Source organism: Etheostoma spectabile, unplaced genomic scaffold (assembly GCF_008692095.1).
Source record: "Etheostoma spectabile isolate EspeVRDwgs_2016 unplaced genomic scaffold, UIUC_Espe_1.0 scaffold379, whole genome shotgun sequence".
NCBI classification, from domain to species: Eukaryota; Metazoa; Chordata; class Actinopteri; order Perciformes; family Percidae; genus Etheostoma; species Etheostoma spectabile.
Window position 1 is genome coordinate 458753 of NW_022605596.1, and position 15707 is coordinate 474459.

General features: G+C 42.7%; 2 long non-coding RNA genes across 2 annotated transcripts in view; one reads left to right on the plus strand and one right to left on the minus strand.

The window, feature by feature from the left end:
- LOC116686507 (uncharacterized) overlaps window positions 1-5183 on the minus strand; it is a 9581-nt gene extending 4398 nt beyond the window's left edge. Inside the window, exons 1-2 of the long non-coding RNA XR_004331276.1 lie at window positions 5173-5183; window positions 4567-4571 (exon numbers count right to left, since the gene is read on the minus strand). This is a non-coding gene — a long non-coding RNA (uncharacterized LOC116686507). The remainder of the gene's footprint in view (window positions 1-4566; window positions 4572-5172) is intronic.
- LOC116686508 (uncharacterized) overlaps window positions 1-10939 on the plus strand; it is a 23722-nt gene extending 12783 nt beyond the window's left edge. The window contains exon 3 of the long non-coding RNA XR_004331277.1: window positions 10929-10939. This is a non-coding gene — a long non-coding RNA (uncharacterized LOC116686508). The remainder of the gene's footprint in view (window positions 1-10928) is intronic.
- Window positions 10940-15707: the final 4768 nt, after the last annotated feature.

A 15707-nucleotide genomic window follows, 5' to 3' on the forward strand; every position in this document is an offset into this window, starting at 1 on the left:
GGTTTCCTCAGGGGGGGGGCTGGCGTCTCCCTTAGAGATAGGGTGAGAAGCTCAGTCAGCTGTGAGGAGCTCGGAGTAGAGCCGCTGCTCCTTTGCATCGAAAGGAGCCAGTTGAGGTGGTTCAGGCATCTGGTAAGGATGCCTCCTGGGGGGGTCCCTAGGGAGGTGTTCCAGGCACATCCAGCTGGGAGGAGGCCTCCGGGAAGACCCAGTACTAGGTGGAGAGATTATGTCTCCAACCTGGCCTGGGAACGCCTCGGGATCCCCCAGTTGGAGCTGGAGGATGTGGCTCGGGAAAGGGAAGTTTGGGGTACCCTACTGGAGCTGCTGCCCCCGCGACCCGATACCGGATAAGCGGATGAAGATGGATGATGGATGGATATTTATCAAAAATCTCATTGTGTAAATGACATTTTGTGAAAGCACCAATAGTCAACCATATAATATCGTCACAACATCAAGGTGTTGGTCAAGAATATCGTGATATTTGATTTTCTCTAAATCGCCCAGCCCTTACGGAACCGTAAGCCCAACTACGAACTTTTCCTTAACCCAACTGTCCCGTTTCTGTGAGTAACGGAACCATAACGCCACCCACAAGCTTTTCCTTAACCTAACAGCGTCAAAATGGACGCCAGTAGTCCCAACCAAGTGTGTCAAAAAGGACGCCAATAGTCCGACCAAGCGAGTTTAGGTAAAGCGTGTTATATGACGCTAAAGTAGACTTTTAGCGTCAATAACAACCATGTTGGCTAATAAATGTGAAAAGCAAATGAACAGTATAGCAAAGTTCTCAACACATAGAAGAAAGACCAGTAAATCAAGACAAAGTGACAAAACATACATAAGCCTACATAAGAGAAGCATATCTTTCTAAACTGATTCATGAAGCAACATTCTGTATGAGCAGAGTCAGCAGGGTCACCCGGCACCCTGACTGAGTCAGTATGCACCTGCAGACATCTTGTGTTTTCACAACTGATGCAAGACTTGCAAGACTTGTCAGCAATTAACAAAACCACAGAGGTGTCGAGAGCAGACTTGCAAATATTTCATCAATATACCTTTTTCATGTTAATACAGGGAGAAACTGTGCTCCTTCAAATGTATCTTAAGCAGTCTAAGGTTTCACTGTAAGAGACTCAATATACTTACATATTTCTCAAAAGGAGACCACCTTCGGAGGCCTAAATAATCCCTGATGTTGCTTGTCTCAAATTAGCTGGCGCCCAGTAAAAATAGCAAGTGGGGAAAATAATCTAGTTAATATTATGAAAACTGGTGATTGTATCGAAGTGTATGGTGTAGCATTCAAGCTATGGTAGCACAATGATAAGGGAGGGGAAAATCTCTCATTATTCTTACTTGGGAACGTTCAACATTAGTCTTGTAGGTAATTCCTCGACAAGTAAAAGCAGATCCAAGCAGTACGACTCCATTTTAACAAGATCGATTGTCTTTGTGTTTATATGGGATTTTAGTTAGTTAGTGAGTTAGTAAATGCCATCAATTATGACTTTGCAGCCACTTCTGCCATAAACCAACTAACAGAATAAGAATAAGAACATTATGTAACAGCTAGCTAACCTAGTGACACTAGTTATCCAGGTAAGCTAGTTTGCCAGCCTATGGAAAGTAAATGACATGAAATAAAGGCCTATAACCCTCAATCATTTTAAACCAGAATACAATTTACAGTCCAATATACAGCCAGCTGAGTTCCATGTTAACGTTGTGATTGTTTGGCAGGGGTTTAGTGCGTTTAGCTCCAAGAAATGTTCCTTTAACCTACAATTGAAGAAGTCATACATTGGGGGGGAAACAACGTTTTTTTTTCACTCTGTTGTTACTCTGTTGCTATCACATTAAACCCAGGCCCAAAATATATATAGACACACACACACAAGCCCCACCAACCAGCATGCCTTCTTAACAACAACCACAAGACGTTTAAAAGTACATCACACTCTATCTTTCACTGAGAATATTTTCCTTCCCTAACGAGTCCATGTTCTTTTTTCCTACTCCAGATCCATGTGTCCCGACCAGTGTTTTTTTACCCTTGGAGAAGCAAAGACATCTCATTGCAATTTGTCCAAATCCCAGCGCAGCCCTCGTGTAATGAGCGGGCCACCACAGCTATGATGATCACAGTGTCGACAGTGGCTAGCAGGCCACAATAATGACTGGTGGCAGGATTGGTAGGAAGATAGTTTGAATGGAAGATAAAGGAGATAAATATGCTGTAGGAGCTGCTGTACACTCTTGTTGCTGTATTTATTGTTATAATAGTGTCCAAATCCAGCGTGATCAGAGATCTGAGATTCTTTTTACCCCCAGAATTATAACGATATTTGCAGAAAAGCAAGCGGTGTCAGTGTGAATAGGCTACTGTGTATAAATTAGAGATTCCTATTATGTTGTCAATTGTATTCAATTTATAATGTTATAAAGGGGCATTTTGCTGATTTTACATTTAAAGTGAACTTGTCATAAGGAGTAATTCTTACTGTTGTGGCTATGGAGGAACTTTGTAGAGTCTGAGGAAAAACAGGTGTCAAAGTTGACGTTTCAGACTGCGTGACAGGGGGTCGTACACAAGATCTTTCACCCAATCCCCAATAAGTCGGTTTGAGCTCCTGACTATGTTTTGTCACGAAAACCCAAAACCAGGAGTGACACAGGGAGGATGAAGAATGGAGGTTTAGAGTCAACCCGGATACAGAAGGAAATGGATGGAGGTTGGAAGGGCTCCACAGACGGGAGACAAACAGCTGAGAGTGGCTGTACCTCAACACAAACACGTGACCACACACACACACATGCTACCCAGTGTTTTTCGACTACACAATCAAGTCAGCATCAGCTATTTCAGCAATGTATGCTATGCTCCGTGTCACTCCTGTTCATCACACACACACACACGCACACACACACACACACACACACACACACACACACATACACACACACACACACAAACACACACACATTACACCACACACACACACACACACAGCTATTTCATTCTCTCTCTCACTGACTCTCTGGCTTTAGTATTCATTCACAAAGTGACTGTGCTGAAACACTGGGGCCATGCTGCACAAAGCATGGGAGATGGATGGATGGATAGATGGATAGATGGATAGATGGATCGCTCCTAAAGGACATTTTAGGCATCCAGTAGCAAGACAACCATATCACAACACATATGCACACATATATCCATAAAAATCCCTCATAGAAATGCAATGACCATGATAAGGTGAGGTAAGTGCTTCAAGTGAGAGTTTGTGAAGTTGTCTGTTAGTGACAGAGGACAAACAATTACCTTTAACAGAAAAGTAGTGCTGGCCAATCAGAGGAGGTTGTTCCAGACTCCTGCCTTTGGCTGAGTCTCTATCTGATCTGTCAGGGGGAGAGCAGGAGACAGTTGGGAAGTTCAACATTGGTACTCCCCAGAGAAGAAGTAATTTAATGGAGCAGATTAGAACCCAAATGGAAACGTAAGAAACCAAAATTGCTCCATGTTAGATCATTAAATTCAGTTGGTCGTTGTTCCATCATAGTGTTAATCGTGTCAAAAAAACAGTAGCTGACATAGTTGTTCAGATAATGAAATTACTGATTTAGCAGGATGGGGGTTTTGCATGCATTGTATCCGTGTCATTTACCCATCAGGGGCTGAGCCGCCCCTAAAGGTCTGATCCTAGAATCGCCCCTCGCACAACTGGTAAACTCTAGAATTCAAAATGTCACATTGGATTGTTATTTCAAGTTGAGTAAATGATGACTCATGGCTGGTTTTCCCCTCACTTATATATGTTATGGAGCTCTCAGCCATCATCATGGCCTTCCTTAGCAAATGCAGTTTTGCTCAGTTGTCCTAGAGATGGTTCCACTGCAAGAAACAGAAGCAGAAATAGAAAAGAGGAACCACTTCAGATGAAGTCCACACCAGAAACACATACAGCCCTAGTTCAGTCAGGAAGACTGTACTTTCATGCCTAGGCCTGTAGTTTTATCTCTTATACATCGTGCCTTTCACACCTCATTACTTATGATTTCTTTGCTGTCCTGTCTGGGGTGTCAATCATGATATCAGCCCCCCCCCCCCCCCCCCCCCCCCCCCCCCCCCCCCCCCCCCACATCGTTAGCCCGTTAATTAATATGACTCTCCACCTGACCTTAGTACGTCCATGCTGCTCTTATGCGCACAGTGCGTTCGCAGCTGTTAGGCTACACTGTTAATAATAACTGTGAAATCTTCAGTTATTTCCTTTAGATTTCACAGTAACACTACTGGATAGGATTTTTACAGTAGAATGCTGTGACGTAACATTACAACCTTGTCGACATGACATAATCACAGTAGTGTAAGTATTACATTAGAAATCACAGTAGTCAAACCATTACTGTAAAAAATCACAATATAGCCACTATAGCACTGTAAATAGTAAAGTAAACTGCTGTATTTTTACTTTTTTATCTTATATTACATAAATTACATAAAACATAAAACACTGTAAATGGAAGTACAATACCTTTACTGTAAAAATAATTCACAGTAACTTGCCCATTGTTTCAGTAAGTTACTGTAAATTTGACATTAGATTTGTTACAGAGTATTTAAATATGTTCTCGCTGTTGCAGTCATTTCAGTGCAAATCGCCGTTAATGGCAAAGCGTCCCCTCCACCTCCTCAATTACCGGTCTTCGCAGATTTATGAGCTCCATCAGCCCCCCCCCCCTCACCCTCAGTTACAAATCTCCCTGTAGAATCTAAGCGCCTAGGACTTCTGCCAAGACTTAATTATCACACATATTCTGATATAATTCATCTATACTTCATTCACTTGTCTATCCTCATTGATTTAACCAAACCAAATTCTCTTTATTGCACAAACATTTTGTAAATTGCTTGTTTCCGCTGTGACAAATGCCACCTGTTCATCGGGAGATGCACGTTCCTGAGATCTGATCACCTGCTCTGCTCCATGTGTGAGCAGGTCATGTGACCAAAGAATTAAAAAGGAGAACATCACAGGGAGCAGCCTCACGTCCTGCTGCCATAGTGACACAAAGAAAGAGGTCAATATTACAGAAAAATGAAGTTAGATGCTAAACACATGTGTCAAAGGCCAAGCACTCACTGGAATGTCCACATGTGACAGTTTCTGATATATTAGTAGAATAATGTGGTGGTGTTACACTGTCAGATGCTTCTGGACAATGAGTAAACATGCCAATAAAATCATAAAAATCTACAAATAAATCTTAGTCTGGAGTAAGTTTTTATTGCATGTTTTAGTTTAGTTTTTGTTTTTATTATGTGTCATATTGAATCTCCTAAAGCATTCAAAGAAAGACATTTAAATTTGCCATTTGAGGAGAGGCAGACAGGACTCTAGACTACTTGTTCACCAATTTTCGGACCAATTTCATACCTAAGAAAAACTTGGGAGTATGAGGAAATTGGTGAATTTGACAGATTATCTGAAATTGCTCATACGTGCTGCTCAACAACAAATCTGTATTAGATCAGAATTAGATATTGTTGTGAGATCCGGATGTTCACTTGCTCATTCACTGATCAATCCCAAACTTCAGCCCATTTTTTTCTCCCAGCAGCAGCTGAAGTCAGTGTTAGCGGTGATGCAGTGTCTCCTCATTAGCATGCAGCCTCGGCGATGGATGGATTGTTCTTCTGTTGCTCTCATCCTACAGGTGATTGATCTGTTAACAACTATTTCCCTTACAGACCTTTGATTGAGCGCTGCTTGTCTTGGCCTTAAAGGACCGTGTGTGTGTGTGTGTGTGTGTGAGTGGCTGGAGGCCGGCCCAGAGCAGCCTCAGCTGGGTGTCTTTCAGCTCTCTATTTATGAGCTCTTCTTTACATATTCATTCTGCTACTGTTAAACAAAGGCCACAGATTGCCTGTCTCCCTCTGTGACTGGAGTGCAGTGTGTTAGTGTTAGTGTGAAAGAATGAGAGAGAAAAGAGGAAAGAGAAACTTCCGCGACCCATGTAGCTGTTACTTTTTGTCTTTTCCTTCCATCTTTCCACTGTCCAGGTTTGATCCTGATGTTTGTGGATTCAGGTTGCAGATGATGTTTTGGATATTTAATATCAATTCTTTATGTCCTCCTGATGTATTCCAGGGTGGAGAAGCATCTAAGCCAGCATGCAGTTGATAATAAGACTTTTAAGGTGGGTGGTGAGCCTGGAAGGTGGGGTCACTGTAGGTTTTGTGATCATTTGAGTCGATTCAGGTCATAACAACCAGCATTTACATTTTCTTGTTAGGCGGAGAAACTCTCTGGCTGTAGTGCTTATCGCAAGAGCAAACCAGGAAGTGAGGGGACAAAGCATAAGAGCGTTAAATTCCAAGTAATGAGGCAGGTCACGGTGGTGGATGGTGATAAAGGGGTGGGATCAGGAGATGATGATGAAGACTTCAAAGATGACGAGTGCAAGGATTTCAGAATAACTGCATTTTACATAGTCTTCTTGTCCTGCAGCGGTCAGCTGATCTATTTCTGTGAGACAGATACTTTTGACGTAACTCCTTATTTGTGAGACACTACTCGTTTGCACATTCTGATCTATTCCTGCACCCTAGTGTCCCCTTAATTCTCACTCTGCCCTGAAATCTCCTTCTGAATGTTTAACTACATTTGAACTCTTACATGCATAAATATCAACCTATCAGATGGGTCAAAACAAACATGGGACATTCACTCAGGAGACTAGGGTTCAGGTCCCATGTGAAAAGTCAACTGTCATTGACCAACACATTCTCACTCCCAGCTCATAAAATATTGTTATTCATGCTAAAGGTCTCCTTTAGCGTCAATAACACACGCTTCTTCAGGACTATTGGCGTCCTTCTTGACGCAGTTGGGTTTAGGAAAAGCTCGTGGATGGGCTTACGGTTCTGTGACACGCGGCAATACCAGGACAGTTAAGGACACACGCAAGACACGACCCCCGCTCTCCTGGGTAAAAGTCCTGTGTTTGACTCATCAACCCCCCGACCAACCTCCCAACATGGAATCCCCCCTTACATACTACTCACTAAACCCCAAGTCCCCATGCTCCCCCTGGTACGTTCGACACACACGCTTCTTTCGGCGCTTCTGACGCTGACAGCCCCTGTCCAAACGTCTGTATTTCACAAATTCAGAGAAATAACGGGTTGCATTGACATACTGATTTATGCATGCATTGATGTTGAGCACATTTGCTTAGCAAAAGCCGGAAATGACTGTATTCTCAACATGCAATCTGCCATCCCTGTGGATACAAAGCCTGAAAATCAGTGTGTGGAGTTTGGTCAGGGGGGGGTGGATGGGTCAAACAACACAGGACTTTCACCCAGGAGACCGCGGTCCATGTCCCGCGTGTCATAATTCCATCTTTTCCTAAACCCAACTGTCCTGCTTTCCCAACCGCCACGTTCTTCGTTTTTTCTAAATCAAACTCATCCCGTTTTTCCGACGTGTCATGTGATTGAAAGCCCACCAACAAACTTTTCCTCAACCTAACTGCGTCCAAAGTGACGCCAATAGTCCCGACCAAGCGCATTTAGATAAAGCGCGTTTCGATAACAATGCCAAAAGCACCTGACCAAGCCTCCGTATTGTACGAGATGGGAATGAATATTCTGTTGGTGGATAAAGATAAAGTTAGACAGGGCCGGCTAAAGCTGAACAGGAGTGTGTGTGTGTGTGTATGACATCATACCCTAATATCATAAAAGATCAGTGCGGAGGAGCCATGATAACCAATAGTGAGAAATAGGAGGATAGTGAGAAAAGGTCCAATGGTAATATTTACATAATATTTACCCTTGTATTGCCCTCCCGTCAAAATTGAAAATCAGCACTTTTGGTGACGCTTTTCATCAATGTTTTTAACTTTTTCTTACCTTTTTGTCCCTTTTTCAATACTTTTGACGCTTTTTTTCAATGTTTGTCACTTTTTTTCCATTTTCAATACCACATAACAGTAACTTATTACAGTTATTTTTGGAATTTATGTTGATAAACATTATGTATAGGAAATTATACTTAACGTTTGAGTTGGAAAAGCAGAAATTAGGAATTATTGAGACTAAAATTAAAGGAATGGATGTTGATGATAATCACAGACTGGAATATGTCAACTTTTACTCAATACTATTTCAAAAACACTTCAATTTGCTTTCAAATGCTATAAAATTGAATAAGACGCCCCAAAATTAATGAAAGTAGAGATATGTACTTGCCAAAGAGCGTTGGGTGGAATCAATCATGTTATTTTGGGGAATTATAAAGAACATTGATATAGGAAAACGGGTCAAATTGACCCGAGGACAACATGAGGGTTAAAAGATGATTTTTTTTATTTCATGCATGTGAGGAAGGCTGCTTTTTCATCTCTTCAGTAGAGCCGAAGCTTCAGTACGTTAAAGTTACATGATTCATATGCATCACCATAATGTTGTTGATATCCACTCAGAATTAAAATTGTAACACTTTATGAATGCAACATTAAAAAATCCTCCCCTTACCTGCTTGAATGACGCTTTCAGACACAAATTTTGTCCATTGTCAGTGGAGTTTTTTTTATTATGTAGTGTCCATACACAGGATTTGGACACATTTATTGCCATAAGCTCTGATACAATTGGTGTCAACTCTGATATGATGACGTTTTATTGATTATTAAGGCCTACAAGTTGAAGTTTTGCCGGAATTCTCAATTACACAAATACTAATTTAATAATCACTACACAACATACTCAGAGGGATCACGGACCAATCAGCTTTGTTGATTCATTCCCTCATTAGTCATTCTTCATGCCTGGTATCTCAGGAGTCTCTCATCAGATTTGATAAGTGGGGAAATGATGATACTGTTTCTCACCACTGCACATTTTGCATCTAGAGAGAGAGAGAGAGAGAGAGAGAGAGAGAGAGAGAGAGACAACAACAGAGGGTTATTGAAAGCAGTGGCTTTTTAGAAAGTTATTATTCTTGTCGGCAGGACTACCAGGGTTATAACTAGCTTAAACGGGCTCGATTGTAGTCCCAACTGGACAGCGGAGAGCTGACAGCTGCGTAGATAACATGGGGCCTGGTTGTCATGGTGAGGTAATTTGATTGGCGGCTGGGGGGGGGTTGATTGATAAGGACCCCCCTGCTATTCCAGTGACAGCTCCTGTCAGAGAGCCAGCTCGTCTCACATCAGATGTATCAACTGGTACAGCCCACTCCCACCCCCAAGACACACACGCACGCACCACACACACACACACACACACACACACACACACACACACACACACACACATGCTGAGAGAAAGGCAAAAACATTTATTTTACCAACCCACCTCTGCTTCAGTCTGTCCCACAATTTTCTAAAAGGAGAATGACACCAATTTGAGAATTCTCATATGGAATATGATAGATCGAGAATTGGCTGCTTCCATCAACAAATGCACCCATGGTCATCTTTACTGTAATGTCTTACTTTGTGGTACACTTACATACAAAGAAGCACATTGGATATCCACAAATGTCTGAATATGTTTCAGTATACACATTTTTGTGTTAGAAAGCTGCAATGTTTTGCGTTAATACTCATTATCTTCTAAATGTGCTTAAAGTATTCAGTGTTTTTCCCCCAAGTAATCTGAGTACAAAGACTCATGTAGACCATTGTGAACTGTGAATTATGGGATTGAGTTGTTTGCAACTTTAGAGCAGGGGACCCATCATGCTGAAGAGAACTCTGTTACACATTGCTGAATTTGGATGATCAATGACTTTGTGATTCAAATGTGCAGCAAATACAGTGTTTGCCATGTTTATCTAGGTGGTTTTAGATGAGTGGGGGTGCTCAGTCAACAGAGGATAATGATATCATATGTTCAAAAAAAAAGAATGCATTTTCCCAAAAACCTCTAGCACACCAGTCTGTCAGTACACTAGTTTTGAGATCCGAGAGGAGTGACTGGTGTCAGACTGAGCTTCTTGTTAACCCCGGTAGCTATATCCGTCTGCTGATAGGCCCAGACACAGGCAGAGAGAGAGTTCCCTGTTCAAATTAGAACAGGCTGGGTGAAGACAGACTCGGTCCCGCTCACTCAACCATCATCTTTTTTAACTTACATTCCAAATGTCTTTGAATTAGTATGATCCCGATCCGTTGGGACAGATAGAACCAGGGTGGTTGTAGCTTAGCACAGGCCGGGTCGTGTAGATACATATCGTCTCTGTAAATGTTAATGTCCCATGCTAAAATGCTCACCATAGCCCTATTTGCACGGGATTAGTGTCATCTGGGGACCTTGTGTGATTTACAAATTACCCCCACACATCTGAGTTTCATTGGGTGCATAAGCCCGCCCAGAATGCACCTGAACACACCTCCATGTAAGACCAGCACGCCCAGAATGCACCTGAACACACCCTCCCGTAACGACCAGCACGCCCAGAATGCACTGAACACACCTCATGTAAGACAGCACGCCCCGAATGCACCTGAACACACCTCCCTGTAAGACCAGCACGCCCAGAATCCTGAACACCTCCTTGTAAAACCACACGCCCAGAATGCACCTGAACACACCTCCCTGTAAGACCAGCACGCCCAGAAATGCACCTGAACACACCTCCTTGTAAGACCAGCACGCCCAAAATGCACCTGAACACACCTCCCTGTAAGACCAAACGCCCAGAATGCACCTGACACACCTCCCTGTAAGACCAGAACGCCCAGAATGCACCTGAACCACCTCCCTGTAAGACCCGCAAGCCCAGAATGCACCTGACACTCCTCCTGTAACAGCACCCCAGAAATGCACCTGAAACACACCCCCTGTAAGACCAGCACGCCCGAATGCACCTGAACACACACCTCCCGTAAGACCCCACGCCCAGAATGTACTGACCACACCTCCATGAAGACCACACGCCCAGAATGCACCTAACACACCTCCCTGTAAGACCAGCACGCCGAATGCACCTGAACACACCTCCAGATAGACCAGCACGCCCAGAAGCACACTGAATACCCCTCCCTTGTAAGACCAGCCGCCCAGAATGCACCTGAACACACCTCCATTAAGACCAGCACGCCCAGAATGCACCTGAACACACCTCCATGTAAGACCAGCACGCCCAGAATGCACCTGAACACACCTCCATGTAAGACCAGCACGCCCAGAATGCACCTGAACACACCTCCATGTAAGACCAGCACGCCCAGAATGCACCTGAACACACCTCCATGTAAGACCAGCACGCCCAGAATGCACCTGAACACACCTCCATGTAAGACCAGCACGCCCAGAATGCACCTGAACACACCTCCATGTAAGACCAGCACGCCCAGAATGCACCTGAACACACCTCCATGTAAGACCAGCATGCCCAGAATGCACCTGAACACACCTCCATGTAAGACCAGCACGCCCAGAATGCACCTGAACCCCTCTGTAAGACAGCACGCCAGAATGCACCTGAACACCCCTCTGTAGACCAGCACCCCAGAATGCTACAAACGCTCCCCCTGAACCACTCCATGTAACACCGCACGCCCGAGATGCACCTGGACAACACCTCCATGTAAGACCAGCACGCCCGAATGCACCTGACACACCCACGCCCACAGGCACCTGAACCACTCCTGTAGTACCAGCACCCATAATGCACCTGAACACACTCCTGTAGGATACCGCATGCCAGACTGCACCCTGAACCAAGGTATAATAATGCCAAGATCATAAGCACCCATTTTCACCCACCATTAGAGACTTCAGATACAGTATTAGGGGACCACTATAGGTCCACATAAAGAGACTTCAGATACAGTATTAGGGGACCACAAGGTCCAATAAAAGAGACTTCAGATACAGTATTAGGGACCACTAAGGTCTATAAGAGACTTCAGATACATATTAGGGACCACTAAGTGTCTATATAAAAGAGACTTCAGATACAGTATGGGACCCCTAAGGTCTATATCAAAGAGACTTCAGATACAGTATTAGGGACCACCAAGGTCTATACAAAAGGACTTCAGATACAGTTAGGGACCACTAAGGTCTATATAAGAGACTTCAGATACAGTATTAGGGGACCACTAGGTCTATATAAAAGAACTTCAGATACAGTATAGGGGACCACTACGTCATGTAAAAGAGACTTCATACATTATTAGGGGACCACTGGTCTATATAAAAACTTCAGATACAGTATTAGGGACCACTAGGTCTATAAAAAGAGACTTCAGATACAGTATTAGGGACCACTAAGGTCTATATAAAGAGACTTCAGATCCGTATTAGGACCACTAAGTCTATAAAAGAGACTTCAGATACAGTATTAGGGACCACAAGGTCTATAAAAAGAGACTTCAGATACAGTATTAGGGGACCACCTAAGGTCTATATAAAAGAGACTTCAGATACAGTATTAGGGGACCACTAAGGTCTACGTATAAAAACATCTAAATAGCACCATGTCATTGGATATTTAATACAATTGTGTGTAGAGTGCTTTGAGTTTCAGAATGAAAGCCGTCACACCTTGAAAATATGAAATATCTGTATCAACATTTTCAAAACAACATAGTATTGGCAAAGACTTCCATTCAGTTGGAGTGCTCTCACATTGAAAAGGAGAGAAAGACGAGAAGGTGTGTGCAGAGTGAACGTGCTGTCAGTCTGTCTAGCTGGACAGTGAAGGTCTCAGCTCTGCGGGTCCTCGGAGGTTATCAGCCTCTCTGAGATATGAGCGACCTTCTCCGTCGCCACCCAGGGGTGATAGGCCCGCTGACAGGGCGGAGCGGAGATAATGCGTGCGATTGACAGCCTCGTCTTCCCCCGCTCAACTCTAGCCCTCCTGCCCCGTGAACCTTCCACACCCTTCAGCTACCCAGTCCAACCACAGGACATTCCACTGTGGCTCTAGTGCTGCCTAAATACGGACTGGGGACTGAAGACGGCATTGTAAATATGCCTGTCCTATATACACGTGGGCTGTCAACTGGGATACTTTTAGGGATATTTTTAATGTTTTTGATGCTCTTATCTAGCCTAGAAATCTAGACACAACCTAGCGCCGGCAAATGTAATCTGCAGCTAGCGTCAGTTTAGCAACTCTCCGTTGGCTCGCAGGCTGGAAACACCAAATTCCAGTCTGGCCAATCACATCATGTATGGAGTCGGTGGGCGGGCTTAAGGTAATAACGGCAGAGTTGCAACAGTTCCACGTGAATGGATAACCCTGCTGCTTGAAAACAAAGAAGATGGCTGGACGTGGCGTTAAGCTCTGAAGTCATTCTTAAAAAAGGAAGATGTGTTCAGAGTTTAACGTTGAATCTGTCAACCACCTACGTCAAATGATAAAATAGCAAAAAATCTAAAACATTACACTTAAAGTAAAGTGTTAAAGCACCATTGCATTCTCCAAGGACAATTAACCAGTCTTAGCTGTGAATTTCAAGCCCTCACAAATGGCGTTTTTCCACTGCATGGTGCCTCCTTCACTCGCCTTGACTCTACTTCTAGGTTCCAAGCGAGATGAGGCGTTACCAAAAGGTGACGTGAAAACCTGCGGACTGCTGATTGGTCGGCCGCACAGCCACATGCCGAGAATCCAAACCAACACACCTCCGACATTCTGCGTGTGAGTTGGCTTAGTCACGGCAGTTTCCTGCTATGATGACCAGCCACGCTTAGTAAAACATTGAAATAAAAAATACATGTACATACATTCACGCTCGCCTCACACATGAGGCGGTACTAAATCTGCAATTGAATAAGAAGGACCGGGCACAGTGGCCATGTAATGGAAAAACACCAAAAGTCCCATGACTGCAGATTTTCAAAATTTGCTTCAAACCTTGTCATCTTTTTGCTCAAATTATTTTTAAACACCCCCCCCCCTCCCGATACAGTGGCGTGGTTTTCGGTCTCTGTCATCAAACCCATCAGCGTGCTGTAGACTTAGGCTTAGACTTCTCTTTATTAATCCTTTTGGGATGACTCCCAAAAAAGAAATAGATAAAAAAGACAGTATAAAGACAACAAAATAATAATAAAAATTAGAACATTCGTCAAATAAAGACAAAAAAGACCATAAATTATTATCAAAGTGTCAGTGTTGAGTCCAGTGTTAAAATGACCAGGTATTAATGTAAGTCCAGGTATTAATGTATGTATATATGTATGCATACATATGTATGTATGTATATGTACTTTATGAATGTATGTATGTCTGTATGTATGCATATGTACTGTATGCATGTATGTATGTATGTATGTATGTACGTATGTGTGTATGTATGTATATGTACTGTATGTATGTATGTATGTATATGTACTGTATGTACGTGTATTTATGTAGTATATTTACTGTATTATGTATGTATGTATAGTAGCTGTATTTACTGTATGTATGTATGTATTGTATATGTACTGTATGTACTGTAGTATGTTTATGATGTGTATATGTATATGTATCTGATATGTATTTAGTATAGGTCTGTATGTATTGATATATGTATGTATGTATGTATGTATATATGTAGTGTATTTATGTGTATGTTATGCCGTATATGTACGTAATTACTGTATGTACTGTAGGTATAATGTATATGTTTATGTTATATTAGTTGTATGTAGTATGTCATGTATGTCGTATATTGTGTGATGTGATAATATGTAGTTATGTGTCTACGTTTATGTATGTATATAATGTTGTATGCTGTATTATATGCATATGTACTGTATGTATGTATGTTATATGCTATGACGTTTTGTAAGTATGTTGTAGTATATATGTTATGTGTACTGATGATGTATGATGTACTGTATGTCTGTATGTATGTATGTATGTATGTATATGTACTGATGTATGATGGTGCTATGTCATGTATCTGTCTGTATTATGTATGTGTTATATATGTTTGTTGGTGTAGTATGTATATATGGCATATTACTGTAATGTATGTATGTCTGTATATTTTGTATGTGTAGGTATGATATATGGCAAGAGAAAAAACCTATGTACTGGTTGTATTATGTATGTCGGCAGGTTCACCTGGACTGCCGAGCTGGAGCTGCCTGCCGAACCCTGTCTGGGCCGTCGTGAGCCCCGCTCCCTGCAGCTCCAGTCCTGCAGGTACTGTGCAGTGCTGTGCTTCAGCTCCAACCCCCAGAACAGTGTATGGTAAAGCCATCAGGGCCAGCGTCCCTTTGAAGAGGGGGACCGAAAGAAACACAACAGCTCTGCATACGATGCCGCGTCTCCCCTTTCCACCAGCCCCTTTTTTTTTCCCTCTTCAAAAAAATTCCTGCAAGACCCTGTATAACTCTCTGCTTTTTCAATTTATTTTCCCTCTTGCCTGCTGCCTGATCTCTCCCTACCACTGAGTCTCCCACTCATTACACTTAGCCCCTGCCTTTTGATTCTGCACTTACTTTCAGTCTCAGTATCTTTCAATATTAATATCAATACTTTTAACACCGATACTCACAGTTTTGCCTCACAGATGCAGTGGAACAGAAGCTGGAACTGGACAGAAGTGGCTAAATCACTGCCATAATCAAGATTATTTCTTAAGAGCTAATTTCATTCCCTAATACACATTTCCAGTGATTATTGTTTGTCATGTCAAGTATTTCCAGTGTGTGTGTGTGTGTGTGTGTGTGT